We start from the raw sequence: 18,851 nt of genomic DNA on the forward strand, positions 1-18,851 counted from the left end.
TACCGAACAGGAGTTTATGTGCAACATTTTTTCTCAAAGGAAAAAATGGATAAACCAATTTGCGCATGAGGACACAAGACCTAACCCAGAAAAGTTGAATTTGGATGTTTCGTGTTCCACTCGCTAGTAACTGACACTAATTTGGAGTTGAGAACAGCTTGAAGCAACATTTGATATTTCTCCAAATGAATATGATTCAAGACTTATTTGGATCATTCGTCTAGCCTAGTTTGCATACCGTAATTAAATAAGTTCCCTGTTCTCCATTTAACACATCCACAATGATGAATTCTGCTTGGGCAATAGTTTCAATGAGTCGCTTTTGCTTTTGCTGAATTGCAAGAAGCCATCTTGGATTTTGAATAGGATACAGAAAAGTACTTTGGTGGAACTGGATATGTTTTTTGCGGTTTTTATACTGAAGATTTTTTTAAACAACATTTACATCGAAGATCTCCTGTTCGATTTTTATAGTTCAAGTTTATAACCGATTATTACATTGTCATATATTTGAAGCGGGTTTTGCGAAGCATGTTATGTTCGTCCAACTTCTATTTTCGGTTGCTCTTCTGACCTAGTCCTTCTGTGAATATTTTCCTTCTTTTTATCATGAGCTGTTCTTGCTATTCATTGAATAATATTTTCCATATCCTGTATATGCCTCGATGAGGTCTTCAGTTTTCAGAGAGAGGGAGAGAGAGAGAGCGAGGGATATATAGATAGAAGTATTGAAAGAGGACATATGAATATATGTCACCAGATATATGAAATATATTTCGGGTTTATAGGCATAATTTAAAAAAAGCTTATCCATTGTAATAAAATTTATAGGCTATTCTTCATTTTTCATCGGTATACGAGATGGTGGATTTCTTCAATTTTACTTTTAGGTATGAAAATTGACGAAGGTTTGAAACTTATTTAGTTTGCTGTATTTCTCGGTTGCATTAAGTGAAACAAAAGAAATTTGAAGAAGCTTGAGCTATTCTAAATTATGTTTGGTTCCATAATGTTACAATATACACTTTATTTCTAGTTTTTGATGTAATTTCCCGTTCCCTTATTTGAGATTACTAGTAATATCAAACGGAATAACAGGTTTAGGTCATCCATGAATCGACCCATTATTGCGTCGGACATTTCCAAATTATCTTCGTTTACAAATAATTTATATCTTATCTGGTTCCGCAGAGGTATGGGTGTGCTCTTATAAATCAAAGGAGGCTCTTTTCTCAGATGAATCCACTTCAACAATATCTACGCAAAACGATTTGATCAAAATACGGCACACAGTGGGACCAAACCTAAAATGGTGGGATAAAACCCATATGAGACCTAAGATATAATTTTAGAACCAGCATTTCTTCGTAGGATACGTTTACAATATTATTCTGCAACTTTGCAAATAAAAATATTTTTGATTAGACTAAGGTAGAGTACCCGAGTAAAACATCTGCCGAAGGCATCTACCCTGATGCCTTCGGCAGAGTTATAGAATATTATGTTTTAAACAACTTCATCGAAGATACCATATACATCAGAACTAATTTTCGAGGCGAAATTGTTGTTTTTTGAGAATATGACCCAATAATCTGTTTTCGACTTTTCCATGTTAAAACCTTAATAAAATGTCATATTTCTACAAACTTGCAGGTATCACTAAAATACAACTTTTCGTTGAAGGAACAAACACTGTCAATTTGACTTTTAAAACTATTTTTCATATAAATTCGCAGTATTTTCATCAAAGATTTCTATGTTCATTGGCACTTTGTAGCAGCAAAACTTTAGCTACTCCGACACTCTATTACTCCAAGAAGAAATTAAATATAACATAGAAACAGGATATAGTGGGACCCATTGTTTGGGTCACCATTCATGTACGACGATTTATAACATAAAGTATGTAAATATGTTTATTTTATTTTTAATTTATATGCGTTACTAGCTAATACCCATCGCGCGTTGCTGCTACTTTCAACGAAATAGGAAGAAAACACAATTTGTTTCAATACGCCAACTAGCGGGCAGATAATCTCCAACCAATAGCACACAAACACGCTTAAAACAATCATCTACTACAGTGGTTTTCAACCTTTTCCGTTCCATGTACCCCTTTACGAATATTGATCCCCATGATGTGCCTCTTTCTGGAAATTACTTACCACGCACTGAAAATATTGGTAAAAGTGAGAGTGTTTCGCTTTTAGCAAAAACAACCAACGCCTACTGTTAGGTTGAAAGTAAAACTTTTAAAATAATCATGAATAAATCAAGAATCAAAATAAAATTTTTACTTTTAATTAATGAAAAATAATGTGTGTATCATTACCCTGTCAGCAAAACGATCTTCTATTGGATGTAAACCATAATTCTAGAAAAACATGTGAAAAGAGCCTAAGTTCAAATGAAAGTTTCTCTTTGTTTACTTTCTCCTCCGTCAATAACTCGGCCGCTTTTACGTTTGCCCCTCAAGTCTTAGCATACTATGTTAGAAGAAATCTTAGTCTTTTAAAATGTACTGAACGATGTTGGAAAGTTTTAAGATATCGCCATAATAATCGAAAGAGAAAGTAAACAAAGAGAGGCTCTCATTTGCAATTAGGCCCTTTTCACGTGTTTGACAACAATTTTCCAATTATAAACATGTTCCTTAGCACTCTTAGTAAGCATCTTAATTCTTCACTGAAACAATATATAAAGACAAATATCCGACGGTAATGTTAGGAAAAAAAGTAAAATTTAATGCAAATTCTAAATTGGGGCAAACCCCTGTATTTATGCATAGGAGCATATAACCTAATTTAAATTAAGTCATATTTTTGTATTTCGGATTCTCCTCGTCAGTTCAAATTTATCCCGCATAATTCACCCCCTAGAGTAGTATAATTTACCCCCGAGGGTGAATTCACTCCCGGTTGAAAACCACTGGTCTACTATGTACAAATTTTGATGGCGCTCAGTTAAGCCATTTGGGAGTCCATAAATCACATACATACAAACATTGACTTTTATATATAGAGATTAACTATTAACAAATTGTTATATTTTACACGCATCCACAGGTATGTATTGAGCATATTGAATTACTATATTACGGTTACAAAACAAGAAAAGAAGATATTTTTTTTATTTACAAAGTTGCAGAATAATACTGTGAACTTATACTACGAAGAAATGCTGGCTCTAAAATGATATCTAAGGCTTTAAATAGGTTTGTTCCATCCATTTTTGACTTGGTCCCACTGTGCGGTACGGTGTAACATTAGATTTTTTGTACATATTACACTAAAAACATTCTTAGATGCTGACAGCCACGATAGGGATTTTTTTTCTAAACACATCGAATGGTTGTTATAATATTCTTAAATTTTTAAATTCATTCGCCTTGCATTAGCTTAACAAAACGATGAAGTCCGTCTAAGAAGCGCCCATACAATCATTGTACTGGTCTTCAAATTCTCATATGCGCTAAAAATTGGTTGCAAAACATATTTAAATATACTGTAAAGTTTACAATCAAAATGTATTACAAACACTATAATATTGCTCCAACAAACGTTACCATACACAAAACGGGCAACCATTATATGATATATCCAATTGAACAGAACATTTTGAAATTTATTTCTTATTATATCTTTCATTCTTTATAACACGAACTGTTCTTTATAGCTTTATAGGCAATCGGCCAAATGACATTGGGTCAATTGCTATTCAGTCAAATGACATTCAACCAAATGATATTCTTCCAAATGGCATTGTCTCTTTCAGCCAAATAACCCTGCCGGCCAAATGACATTCGATTAAAAGACCCTTTCGGCCCAACAAGTTTTGGTCAAACTATCATTTCGGTCAAATGGCATTCAGCCTAACAGCATTCGATTAAATGCCCCATTCGGCCAAATGAAAACTTATTTACTTCCCATTCTGGAAACAATGCTTGCTTCGAAATAAAATTCAAAGAGCATAACTAAAAACGACAGACTGTTTATGTTGATTGTGCTAACGATATTTCATATAATTATGAGAAACGATAATTTTTCGCGTTTGATTTTTTTCACGAAATAGACAAATGAATAATTAATTTTCATTCGTTAAGCTTACTTATTTGATAAAAAAGCGCCAACCCTTATATTTGGTCTAACTTGTTCAACGTTGGGTTGTTTAAATTTTCATTGTAATCGCCCGTTTTATTAATTTGTTAATAAGATAGTTCGGCCTTTCGTCTCTTCAGTCTACTGTCCCTCCACATTTCGTCCTTCCATCACATATGTCATACATCCAAAAATAGAAATATGGTAACATGTAATCAAAACAAAATTAACTGCAAAACGAAACCGAACGGAAAGATTTGTTCATTCACGCATCCTTTCGATTCCCGCCAGCGCGTAGTTTCGAAGCCACCCATCAACACGCAGCACCTCAAAAGGCCTCCAATACATCCGATCAACCTTCGCGTACCGTAGCACGATGGATCCCAGCCCAGCAGGGTATGCAGCAGTAAACTGCAGACGGAGCTTTATTGAGGCGAGTAACCAATAAAAGCAGTTATTGCATTAGCGGATGGTTATCACTGCCGATGATCGATGACGTCGCAGTCGCAACACATTATTTCTGTAAGGTTTTGCGGTCCATAACAATAAAGAGCAGGCCATTTTCGCGCGCGCACATACACGCGTTCATTGAAACTCGCTCACTCACTCTCTCACTCATTCGCCCTCTTCGTTGGGTTGGCGGGTAGAAAGGTGAGGCTCGCCTGCATCCAAAGTGGGTCAAGTTTTCAAGTCATCATCTGCTCAAGGCAGCCCGCATGAATACCGTACCTCCCCGCTACTGTCTGTGTTTGTCGGAACAAAACCCGAACCGAACAGCAGTTCATGCAATTTGCTCAGGCGAGCTATTTCGCGGACAGGTATAATGGGGCAATCGGGGGAGGAGTGCCGTTTTCCCAACCCAAAAGCAAGCGTGAAAGTTCAACAACTTTTCCTGGAGCTGGTTGGGTACCTGCCAACAACTTTTTCGAGCAGTTTTTCGTCCACTATGTTTTCCTTTCAATTGAAGAGGGAGACCCCGTTGAAGGTCTCCCCATGGTTGCCTGCCACGTAAAGGGGGTTGGGAGCCGCTTTGTACTCGAAGTAACTCACTGCTATTTTCATCCATTCGCGTTCGTTCGTGTTACGGGTTAAGCGAAAGAGCTACGCTCGTTGAAGTTCACCCAGTGGATGTTCATTCCGTTCACTCTCGCCGTTCGGCGGGTCCCCGATGTGGGGTTGGCTCCCCCGATGGGTGGCTTCGTCGGCCGCTCGCGCTCAGTCAATATGTGACTTTTGATTCGCGTTGACGTGCGCTGATTGTAATTTTCGATTCGGTCGTCTATTTCGTCGTCGGGTTTAACGGGGAAGTTTTCGCGGGAAGATTTCCCATTTGATAAGAGTTAACTTTTTTTTTGATTTTTTTTTTTCGTTTTCGTTAAATTTGGTTACGCGTTTGTTTCGTTTATTTATTTCGTACGTTGGCGTGGTTTTTTAACGGTCTGTTTTTTTCGGTGGTACCAGTCCTCTACCACTGACCTTGGTTCGACGTGTGCTACGTTTGCTTCGGGGGGATCCGTTCCCTGGATTTGGACCCCCTGGGCTGGTTTCCGAGAATAATTTCAAATACAAACAAAGAAGTGAGAAGCTGTTTTAATTCGTTTCCGCCCAAAAGTTGATTTTTAGTGATCCAAATAAATCTGAATCCTGCAGCCAATCTTGATTTCCTCAGTTGTCATCCCAACGGTGCCAGGATGGGGCGTAAACAGTTCACGGAGTGGGGCGGGGACAAGGACGCCTAGAGGCGGAATTCGGTGGAACCTGCTGAAGGAAAGTGAAATAACAATCGCAAATGCAACGCTGGTTTAGAAAGTGTTTTTTCAAAGCTCTCGTCTGCGGCAAAGTCTCAGCGAGGGAAAAGTGAACGAAGGCCTCACTCAGCTTCAACAAATTGAGCCACACGAGAAGTGCCTGTGCAAAACAACAAAAAAAAAGATACAAATCTCGCGAAATGAGAAGGAAAGTGATTGAAAATGAATCTGTGAGTGTATTGTCTACGATCGCTGGTCAACAATTGAAGGATTATTATCGCGAAATCTGAGGCTCACCGCGGAGCGGAAGGAGAAATGGAAGCAATTGGAAAATTAAGTTCAGTGGTTGAATAGAAGTGGAATACCGGAGCAGAAAAGATACACACCGAAAAACCTGAAGTGATAAGTGCAATCGCGCAATTTCTTCTTCTTCTTCTTCTTCTTCTATTGTTTGGGATCTTAAATTTGTATATTTTCACCCGCCAAAAGTTACCATCGCCGAGGAAAGATTTGTCCGAAAAATTAAAAGTGTTACACACATACATCCGACACAGTCGGATAGAGAGAAAGAGATAGTAAAAGTGGATTAAACACGGCCAAACCTGGCCAAAAGTGAATGTGTGTGAAGTGCGAAAAGAGTGTAAAATTAGCGGTAATTAACCGACTAAAGGCGTGTTTATGAGCAGTACTAGTGAGCGAAGACAGTGAATAGTCGTGCCACCAAGCAGGAAAGAAACACAATCCCCGAACGTGTGGCGTGACATACTTTAACAGAGTGCGAAAAACTGCGTGAAAATAGACGAAGAAGACTTGGATTACCGCCCACCGCCGCCCATCTGCTGTTCCGGATCAGCGTGTCGTCGGTGCGAACTCGCAGCAACCGTGTCCGCCGGATCCCTCGTCCGCAGCCACGAACGCGAATGCTATCGATTGTCAAGGTAAGAAACTCAATCGCATTTTAATCGGTTTCGTGATACGGGTTTGCCTTCAAGCTTCGCATCCGCGCGGGGCACAGTCCCGACGGATGTCCTTTCGACGTAAAGCTGCTGGCTTTGAGCGCGTCGCGCAACTGCTGATGTTGTTTTTGTTGTTGTTACAAAACAAGTATACACGATGCGCGAGCGTAGTCAGGAGCGCTGAAGGACAGCCATTTTTTATTATTGTGCTCCTCGCTTTCGTATCAGGGATCGTACATTTACTTCGGCGATTGGTGACGTTCCCCCGTTGGGTTGCGTGAGTGAGTGTGACACTGCTGGCTGATTATCATTGGCTGTGACATGGTCGCCGTTACGAATATATAGCAGTGATGCTTGTGAAACGGGGTATTACGGCCAATGTGTGCAGGGATCTTTGCGTCACGATCGTGTTTTGATTTGATGCGTCGGCTTAGGATTCTAGCGTGTGTTACGTAAGGCGAGGTCGCTTGCATGATTTTTAACGGAAGTGTACAACGGGTGGAAGTGTTTAGTCGTTTTACTTCTATTCTTTGTGTACGTGGCAGTCAAATACAAAAGAAGAATGTAATATCTTGAATGTCAAGTTTGACGAACCTATCGATTGAGTATACTATTATTATCTTTAGAATCAAAACTACAAAGTTAGATGAAATGCTAATTCATAATTAGTGCATTATTTATTTGCACATGGTCATTAATTGCAATGAAACGGTGGAGAAAGTCCGGTAAAATTATATATCTTTTTTGAATATTTTGTAATTTTATATTATATAATTGATTGTATTCTACTGAAGCTCTTATGCAATCGTTTCACTAACTCATATTTCTTCCATTCTGTGACTGTTTCGTTTAATTAATAGTGTAATCATGAGTCATTTGTCTGATTATTTTGATTTTTCGTGTTTCAATTTATACACTATATACAGCAAAAAAAAGCTAAAAGGTTCTGTAGATAGCAGTTATTTTATTTCCTTTCTACTTCAATATGTTACAGAATAAAAAAACACGATTCAATAAAAATTTTCATAGAAATGGTTAAAAAAACTTTGAGTTTTAGTCTGAACTACTATTGAAAACTATTGTGGGAATTTTCAAAACTCGTGTTTGGAAACGAGTTTGGAAAGAGTTGTTTACGTTTCAGTCAAAATGTTGTGATGTATTAATTGACTGTGAAATGGCAGCTGAATCAAACGACACATAGCTGCAATGGCGGATTTTATTTCACAATGCGAATTATATATTCGATGATTCTCGCTTCACGCAACCACTCGATTTGAATCATTGTTCAATGATTGCCTGGCATCATTCAATCAATATCCAACAATGGCGTCTAAGTCATCAATTCCAACAAATACGTGGTTTTCAAGTTCTTTTTGTCTTTCTCGTATAAACATCGAATCTTTAATCGAGGCCAGTAGGGCCGAGATTCACATACCATTCGTTTCAGTTCGCCGAGATCGGAAAATGTCTGTGTGTATGTATGTGTGTGTCATTTAAACTCAAACAAATTTCTCAGAGATGGCTGAGCCCATTTACAAAAACTTAGTTCCAAATAAAAGGTATAACGCTCCCACAAGCTAATATTGCACTTTTCGTTGATAGAACTTCCGGTTCGAGAGATATAGGTTGAAGAGTGCAGCCACAAACTCCACAAATTAGCAGGAATTTTGGGATTTTACTAAAACTAAACAACTTAGCCTTATTATTTCGTTGGGGATGTTTTCGTAGTTTGTGAGCCCCTTCTTTTTGTTCTAACAATAGTTAGGGTGGTTCTAATTTACCGAGATCAACAAAAAATTAACTTTGTGATCATTCTAGTAAGAGCCAAATGACCTTCAGCGAACTTGTAGAGTGACAAATTTTGAAAAAGTTTGCTGAAAACATTCAAGCTCTATCTGGCATACTTTTCATTTTAAAACAAATTTAAAATCGAAGGTGTGTTTCTTAGTGTTATTTAGAAAAAAGTGTTGTATTCAAATAACTTTTGTGGTATTGATTTAAAACTGAAGTAGTCTTCTGACAACTTTAAGACTGTTTTAAGGCAAATAATTTGTTTCATGGCACCATAAGTCTAACGATTTTCGCTGAAAAGTTATGAGCACTTTTTCGCCAAAAATGGTTTTTTTTGGAAAAACAATATCACTCATTGGAGCAAACAAAAGATAATTGATTTCAAAAGATCTATTTTTGATATTATATGTACTTATATCTTTTGAATAATAGAAGCTAGCGCTTTGATATGTTAATAGAAAATGTTGTCTTCGAAAACTCATAAGAACATTTGAAGGATAGGTTGGCAAAAAAAGAAAACTGGAAAAGTTATGTTAAATATATAGTGTTTTCATGAATTGACTCTTCTAATTTGTTTAAATTACTTTCACGGTGAACAATATTAAAAATAGAGCTTCGTTTTCATGATAAAATATTACACTTTACAATACTTTTCTATTATTTTAAATGCTGGGTTGTGTGGTTCTAAATTTTTTGATGGTTCACGATAGAGAATCGCTGTCTTCCAGAAAATTGCAGAAAATAATTTAAAAAAAAACTCTATGTCATGTACTTTTCATTTTACAAGAAGTTGATCAAAAAACCTGTTTTAATCCACCTAGCGGTGCAATTGTGCCTTTCTCATTTCTCTAAACTATGGCACGGAGGCTTTTTATGTTCAACATAATTGTGGAAATGTCCATTACATTCTTAGTACACTTTGCACTTATACACAATGGCATGCCAGCCACGAACTTGATGAGCTACGTGTCGACGGTGAAACACTTGAAACAAAAAAATATCATACTCCATTAGCCTAATCAGCATTAGATCAATGTTATCTGCTTGCTAACTCATTTTGTCATGCGGGGATGGGTATGTGAGGAGGGCGAAAGTCCCATGAACGAACGACTCCCCAGCTTAAATTGGTATGCTTTGTAATATAGTGGTGGTTTAAAGATGATGGGGTTGAAAGGGAGGGGTATGAGGTGGTGGTCTGAGGGGTGATTTAAGGAGATTTTTAAAGGAGGGGAGTGAACAGTAGAGGGGGGGGGGGTGTAACCCCTCTCCGTAAACCATCAACTACGCCCCTGTTAAAATCCAGAAACCTTATGCGAGTCGAAAAAAAAAATAGGTCGGGATTAGGTTGACGTTTTTCAGAGTGATTGCATAACCTTTCTATATGAGAAAGGCAAAAATGTGCAAAATCCAAAAAAGTGAATCTTCGTCAAATTTTTTTCGTGTTTGCATCAAATCTCGACGTTTTATGCACCTTGAATAGATTTAGCATCAAAAATAAAAATTCTATTTTTAATTTTTCCTATAGTTTTTATGAGAAATTTCTGTGTGGCCGCACTCTGAAACCCGTAATTCCGGAACCAGAATTCCGATCGATCCAAAATTCAATAGCAGCCGATGGGAAGGTTGCACCTTTCATTTGAGACTAAGTTTGGGCAAATCGGTCCAGCCATCTCTGAGAAAAATGAGTGACATTATTTGACACATACGCACATACATACACACACACACACATACACACACACATACACACACACATACACACACATACATACACACATACACACACACACATACAGACTTTTTCCGATCTCGACGAACTGAGTCGAATGGGATATGGCACTCGGCCCTCCGGGCCGGGATTAGGTTGACGTTTTTCAGAGTGATTGCATAACCTTTCTATATGAAAAAGGCAAAAAGGTTTTTTTTAATTATTTTCTTTATATAACTTTTGAAGTTTTGATTTTTCATTAAGATCACTGTAGGAATACTTTCAGATATTTTGAGGGAGAACAATTTGTTTCAATATACCGTAAGAAAAGTTGTATATCTTTTAACTAAAAATAAACCATTTTTGAGTAAATATTGCAAGGTATGATAAAAATCGCATTTTCCATTTTTGGTGATCTATACTAAAAAGCGTACTCTTTTATATAGCAGTAAAGGTATTTAATGCTAAGTGTCCTAATCGAAGATGCTATTTAAAAAAGATATATTTTTTCTAAAAAAGTTCTCTTAATTTTGATACGAGCAAAGTTTAGAAGTTGGTATGTTAAAGCAAATTATTCGCCATAAAATAATCTTCAAGTTGTCCAAAGGGCACTTCAGTATAAAATCAAAACTACAAAAGTTAAAGAAACAAAAACGTTTTTTAGCAACACTCTAGAGCTTACAGTTGGATTTGTTGTTCAATGGAAAGTATAAAAGCTAGAGCTTGCGAGTCTTCATCAAATTTGTCTAAAATGTGTTGCTCTATAACTTCATCGAAGACAGTCAAGCTCCATCTTAAACAAATAAAACATTAAATTTTAATTATTGCTGGAACCACCCTAGCTTCCGTTTAAACCATTCATGCCCATGTTGTTTGTTGACAACAACGTTTTTAAACAGCTATAACTTTTGATTGAGGCGAGAATCGCTCACAAAAACAAGTAAGGCTCATTAATGTGATTATTGCCTTTAATTTGAGTATTAACAGTTACAAGGATCAGCTCTAGAATTGAAGTTATTGCAATTAGTCTGATTTGATTCCGATGGACCAGTGCTGCCAGGGACAGTTTACGTTGACGACGGAAAATGATTTTTTCATATATCTTCGTCATGATGCAATATTATCGAAAAATGATAAAACTTATCGATTTAGACTGTTGTTGGCTACGTTTTCCACGTAATTGGATTATTGTAATTATTCTAGGAGAATTGTATTGAGCATTGGAAGGTAAAAATTGACCAGCTTCTAGCACTGCCATGGACGCACATATCTTTATGAAAATAGGCCTTTCGTGTTTCTTGAGCCAACCGTTTTCAGGGAAAAAAAGTTTTGAAACCCTACATGCACTAGAAAAAAGTTGGGCATGAAAGGGTGAAACCAATAGAAGGGTCTTGCAAAGTACAACAACTTTGCCAAACATATTGCAGGGCTAAAGTCATTTAATTTAGTAGTTAAAATTCCTTCTAAATTTATATTCTGGACCACTGTGCATTGATTGTTATTGAGTTTCATTCAGCTCTTACTTTTGGTTCCGGAGCTACAGGTTCCGGAAGTCCCGGCTTCACAATTAAAGTAACATCGGTTAATGGTGTTGGCTGAACCGATTTGGTCAAACCAAGTCTTAAATGGATCGTATAATATGCAGTTGGGTCCCCCCTTACCCTTACACCCCTTCCCTGCATCACCGCCCCTCCCCTTGGACCACCCTCACACTCGCATTCCCTTCAACAACTCCGCGTACCGAGATATGATACACCGAAACCTCCATTTACGAACCAAACCGGGGGTTCGTAAATTGAATTAGTTCGTAAAAAAAGTGTTCGTTATTTGGGATTTAGTTCGTAAAAAAAGTTAGCTTCACATTCTTATTAATATTCGTTGGTTCAGCAATATTCTCGATAACCCTATATGACAATATGGGTATTTTTGGAACGGGCTTGGCAAGTATATGCTGAAAATGGACAATTGGAACCTTTTCGAAATCCAAGATGGCGACATCCGGTTGAGCAATATTCTCGATAACCCTAACAATAAGGGTATTTTTGGTACGGGCTTGAAAAGTAGATGCTGAAAATGGACAATTGGAACATTTTCTAAGTTCAATATGACGATTGCCGGTTGAGCAATATTCTTGATAACGAACACTATGGGTTCTATTTCCGTCATTCACTCGTCAACCCTATCCCGAAAATACCCATATTTTTGTGGTTTTAGAGAATTGGATTTCAAAATAGTTCGAGACATCGATTTCCGTCATGCACTTGTCAACCCCATTCCGAAAATATCCATATTGTTGAGTTTATAGAGAATTTATCTAAACCGGAAGTCGCCATCTTGGAATCCAAAATGGCTCAAGACACCGGTTTCCGTTAGGCACTCGTCAACCCCATTCCGAAAATACCCAACTTATATTAGTAACAAATAACTAAGAATACATAAGTATATAACTTCATGCTGTAATGTACGAACTCAAACTTTCCAAAAAGAGTTCGTTATTTCGAATTTAGTTCGTAAAAAAGTTACGTAAATCGAATATTACGTAAAAAAAGAGTTCGTAAATGGAGGTTTCAGTGTAAATGATTTCTGATGCATCCTGCCCTCTAACTCTATTAAAACTCTCCCCCCCGTTCCCTTCCAAACCCATTCCCCCGGAATTCCAAAATATGATCACATTAAGATTACATTGAACTCGACAATTATATTGAACATAACATAATTAATCATAGTTTTGATAAATTAGAAAGAAACAATAGCACATCTAGGTGGGTAAAAACAATTTTTTTTGAATATTTGGGTACACTTATTCAAAGAATATTTATTCTGAAATGGCTCACATGTTGTAACACACAACTATACAAAAACCTAACTTGAACCTTACCTGTCCGTACTTAGACTAACATTAAGTAAAAGAAGAAATGCATTAAAAATTAAATTAAATAAATGTGTATCTAAAAGTGATTTAACCAAAAAGAAAACAGAAAAGAAAATTACATATTCGACATCCCTAGAAAAATTGGAGTGTTGTGGCTGACAATTTTGTTTAAAATCCATATAGATGGTTTTTGTTAATAGTATCTTTAAACTGATTTATCCTGATATGGGGTACTTGCTTTATGGTTTAGAATCTTTGGAGGGGTAATAGAGAACCGAAATTAAAATGAGATCTTTTTGTAAATGCTTTCAAATCATAACTTTAATACAATGCATGATATTTACTGATAAAGTTCAATAACTCTATAATGGTTGTTATATGTTGGTATGTAGAAAGATATTTATCCACAAATTAGATCCCCTAGCACCTTCCGAAAGATTTTGAACCATGAACCAAACACCCTGTATAACTGTTTATGATGTTTTTTTTATTTTTGACCTTTCACCAAATTGAATGGAACAAATATACGGGTCATTCCACGCGAAGTGATCAAAAAAACGTTATTAATCCACCTAACAGTGTGATGAGACATTTCTTATAACTCTTATCACTCTCTTCGGATATTATATCGTTTGAGAACATTTAGAACTTGATGCTTCGCGATGTTTTTGATAACACATACTACATGGGATAGTGGCAGGACTCAGAGAATCACTCAAATCAGCATAGGACAACATCAGTGCTAGAAATCTCAAACCAAATCAATGGGAAGGCGAAAAAATGGCCCATAAAATAGACATACAAACGAATTATTGCTAATGCTCTGTTAATAAAATATCTAAATTCCTCAATCAATGCATTGTGGTGGGAAAACTGATTTTTCTAAAGGGGTTATGTATATTGTACTGAACCAAAAAAAAAATCGATTTGTTTTAATCGATTTAAAGTTTATACTTTACTCAAATTTCCAACGCGACTGAGAATTAAGAAATCAACGCTTTTTCTTGAAAAAACCCACCATTCAAAGAAAATCAACAGTGCATATTTTTAGACTTGGTTTTATTTCCTATTTAAGAACTATTGTGTTTTTTACATCCTAGATTGCATGATTCAGTGATCGAAACCCAAAACTTCATGAAGTATTTGAAATTATTAAATTAAAATTTGTGTTTGCTATTGAAATTGACAAAATGATTGTATATATAGTATATAGTCCCTTTGGCGATTGTTTACTTTTTTGGTCCCACCTATCAGCATTGAAGTATCGCCCTTACGTTTTTTTACAATACCAATTTTACAATTGGTGGGGATTTGGTGAAAATCGATCTTAATGTCTAAACGGCATAATTCCGAAACCGTAATTTTTGAAATTTTAAAATTATGCAGAATTAATTTTTCAGAAAATAGTAACAAGCAAAAAAGTACCAAAGTCCAAAAAAATCAATTTTTGTAAAACGTAATTTTTCGAGTTTAAATCAAATCTCAATGTTTCATGCATTATAATGTCATTTGGCATCAAAAATACAAATTTGATTTTGAAAATTTTTCATTTCAGTTTATATTGCAATTTGCTGTGTGATTGCACTCTTCAACTCGTAACTCCGGATCCGGAAGTCCAATCAATAAAAAAAATCAATTACAGCCGATGGGAAGATTGTACCTTTCATTTGAGACTAACTTTGTGCAAATCGATCCAGCCATCTCTGATTAACAGAGGTCATATTTTTTTTCCACATACACACATACTCACACATACATACAGACATGCATACACACACAGACATTTTCCGATCTCGACGAACTGAGTCGATTAGCATATGACACTCGGCCCTCCCGGTCGGGATTAGATCGACGAATTTTAGAGTGAATGAGAAAGGCAAAAACATTTTTAGCAAATGTTGAAATTTATGCATTTTTTGGTGAGCAGTTCTATGTTTCATAGACATTAAATCAATTTTAACTTCGCTTCCTATTAAATAAAGACCCTTATTACAGTACATTTCTACAAAAGCGAGCTCAATTTGAAAAGAAATCTGAGGATTATGATTGATAACAGACCTCTGGAATTTTCTATTGGGATGTTTTCAGGCAGGAATTTGATATTGATGCAATTAGACAACTGTGAAATCAAGACCAATAGATCAGTTACATATCAGGACCCCATTCCGACAATTTATCAAAAGTCCTCATGATGTTTACAACAACAGGTTATCAATCTACGGATCAGATAATTGTTATTGTAATATTGAATTAAATCAGTCTGCATCAATAAATTTTCAACTTCAATCCAATATTTTTTTTGGGTGTGGTGGAGGGGGGAGGGGGGTTGTATGGTGTTAAACCCCAAAACCTTCTCTTGGCTACGCCGTTGCTTGGAGTTATTTATTTCGCTTTTCATTTTCCGATATGTTTCAGATCGATCCGATGGTTATAAGTTGGAAAAATTACAGTCAGAAGGTTCGCACAAATGAACATTTTTGTACTGATAAGTTATCAAGTTCCTTCCAGACAACTTTGAAGTGTTCGGTGATTATTTCTAGCGGTTGTAGATAGTAAAATGAAATACAAAATTCGTTTTATCGAAATAATGTTTGGCTTATTTCAATGGATTATTACTATATTGAACAATAAATAGGCGACAAAGAGTAATCAACAAACAACAAGCCATAACTTTTAAAGTATTCAAAATAGATATTTGAAGTCTTCAGTAAAGTTATTCGCAAAAGTAAGAGCTACAAATTTGCTGAAGGCTTCATTTCGATATAATCACTTCCAAAAAAATTTGTGAAAATATCTCACTCATAGGGAGATTAATCAGCAAAAGCACAATACCAAAAGAAAGAGAATATTGCCTCCATTATATTGTCCGAAGATACTATTGACCTAAAATAAGCCGTTTTGGCGTTAATAATAGATTACATGTTTTTGGTCATATTTCTGACAATGGAAAATGATAAAAATCTTTCGTCCGCATTTAATGTTAAATATCTCTTTTGATAATAGTCCGATTTCAACAATCTATAGCTTGTTCGAAAGGTATTCGTTAAAGCTGTCTAAAAACATATAAATTGTTAATCTATATTGTCAATTTCGGCAGATAATTCAAAAAAACTGCAAAAAACGCCATTTTTGCGCATTCAAACATTCATATCTTGGAAACTAAACATCAGAATCAAAAACAAATTAATAGCGTTCATACTGTTTTTTAGTTCTTTCATTTAAAATTGGTTTGGATAAGATCGGTTCAGCCATTGCTGAGAAACACGAATGAGAATTTGTCCGTTACATACACACACACACACAGACACACACACACACACACAGACATTGTCCCAAATCGTCGAGCTGAGTCGATTGGTATATAAGACTCGGCCCTCCGGGCCTCGGAAAAAATCTTGAAAGGTTTGAGCGAATTCTATACATTTCTTTTATAAGAAATGTAAAAGATGCAAACTTGAAATCGACCTTCACGGATTTGAACCAAATTTGGAGGAATTGTTCATCTAGGGCCAATAAATAAAACCCCAAATTTTTGTGTCAATTTGACCACCCCTTGGGTCATGGGAGCACTCCCCGTTTTGGCAAATTGCAAAAACCCTTGATTTTCTTTTGATCATATCTCCGGTTCTATGTACTCTAGAATCAAACCGAAAGATGGCTTTAGAAGAAAATTGTTCAAGGAGTCTAAAAAAATGATTGAATATTAAAAGTTAATTTTTCTCTCAATACATATATTTTAATTTTAAAAACTGTAATGCCATCGTGTTCCTCAGACATTTTTACATAAAAAACACTTATCATCTCAATATAATATGAGCGCATCCTGAGATATAATTTTCGGCAATCCGAATCAATATACATTGCTGGCCGCTTCCTAATTCCCTTTCCGTCGAGTTGATTTGCAAAAACCTATCATAAATCCTTCCTACCGTTGTATGACAGATGTCAAACTGCTCAGCGATCACGCGATTTGTTTGTCCAAAACATTTACGATTTCTTCATAACTAGTTGTTTCAAATGTTAAGGGGGAGAAGGGTAAGGATTTCTGCTAGAAAAAAAATACGCAGCGATTTTTTTTTAACTTTGGGCGAAGCGAATTGATCATTTCAATAACATTCTGTAATTTACAATTATTTAAAAAAAAACTCAACGTGGGGGCTTGGCATTTTTTACATAGAATGTGTGTGCAAAATTTGAAATAAATCGGTTAAGTAGTTTTTGAATGGCAGTTAACACCGCAAATCGTGTGTTTTCCAGAGATGTTCTACAAAAAGCTTCATCGCCGAGTCGCTTGTCGATATTTTTGCATGAAAAAATTACAGAATGTGATTGAAATGAGACTTTATAATAAATAAAAGTTTTGGTCAATTTGCTTTACCCAAAATTCTAAAAAAAATCGCATACAAATGTGATTTTTTTTCTTGTAGAAACCCTTATCCCCCCCCCCCCCTTTAACAACAGAAAAACGAGTTTGATAGAAAAAAGCGAACTGAAATAAATTAATGAATGCCTTGGAGCATTTTTTGTCTATTTTGACAGTTGTGTAGTTTATCAGATACACGCTAAAATCAATTAACTAAACGTTTGTGGATAATACCTGTACATTGTACATGTTATTGGTAATATTATTGGCTGTCAATTTTCAGAAAATATAGCCAAAAAGTAATTTAGATAGCTGAATTATTTACAAAAGGTGTAATTGCAGAGTTTGTCGCATTTTTTATGTACTGTATTGTACCAATTGGACTCATGCATCTATATTGAAACCTCAACAGCACGATAATCACCTTTACCGGCTGTCCTTAAATCCATCGTTCAGGAGATGGAAAAAAGATAGGATGGACGGGTAGTATTGATGATAAGCCTACTTAACGAAAGGACGCCGGTTTATCATTATCGGTTTTTCGCAGATGTCACGTAGCTGGAAATGTAGAAGGATATAAGCTGTAGGATTCGCTCCGAGCAAGCAACGCGCTTTATAACGCATGTTTGCTATCTAGTTGCCAATAGAAAATGAAAAAAATCTTCTTTTGTTGTTTCTAAACTCTGAACAGCCGGCAGATGTTTACCTTGGGACAAATTCTGGATGAATTCAGGAAACACAAGTTGTGGATTCATCATCAGTTTGTGGATTTCAATGCGACGTACGATTCAGTGAAACAAAACGAGTTGTTGTGGATAATGCATAAATATGACTGTCCAACAAAACTATTTAGGTTTATTTGCATGGTGCTAAATGGGTCAAAATCAAACGTCAAAATAGCCTGAGAGAAAATCGACCTGTTTGTGATGTAGAATGTATTGAAGCAGGATGGTACACTCTCTCTAGTATATCATTGAGCATATCGCTCGTAGAAGATACGTAGATATGATGTGCAAAGGAACGCAATATGATTTCCAGTAGAGGAAATTTTTCTATATTTCGACTTCATTTACTGAGTAACTAGCACCATCTTGGAGCCAAGTTAGATTTTGTATCTAAACTAGTATCCAAATTGACACTAGATGGACACAATAATCTAAATAGTCACACGATACGTACGTGAACGTCTAAAGCAAAAGGCTTTTCCCGAGCGGTATCACGTGAAGCAAATACAGAAGCTTCATATATCTTGAAACACTGAAATATGTGATATGATTGTTGTAGAAGTGAGATAAAAAGGCTTGCTGCAGTTGCGG

General features: G+C 36.1%; 1 protein-coding gene across 1 annotated transcript in view; it reads left to right on the forward strand.

Moving 5' to 3' along the window:
• The first annotated feature begins 5,333 nt into the window (after positions 1-5,333).
• LOC131688330 (ecdysone-induced protein 74EF-like) overlaps positions 5,334-18,851 on the forward strand; it is a 265,416-nt gene continuing 251,898 nt past the window's right edge. Inside the window, exon 1 of the mRNA XM_058972533.1 lies at positions 5,334-6,783. The gene's annotated coding sequence lies outside the window, so the exon portion shown is untranslated. The remainder of the gene's footprint in view (positions 6,784-18,851) is intronic.

Source organism: Topomyia yanbarensis, chromosome 3, assembly GCF_030247195.1.
Source record: "Topomyia yanbarensis strain Yona2022 chromosome 3, ASM3024719v1, whole genome shotgun sequence".
Classification (NCBI taxonomy): Eukaryota; Metazoa; Arthropoda; class Insecta; order Diptera; family Culicidae; genus Topomyia; species Topomyia yanbarensis.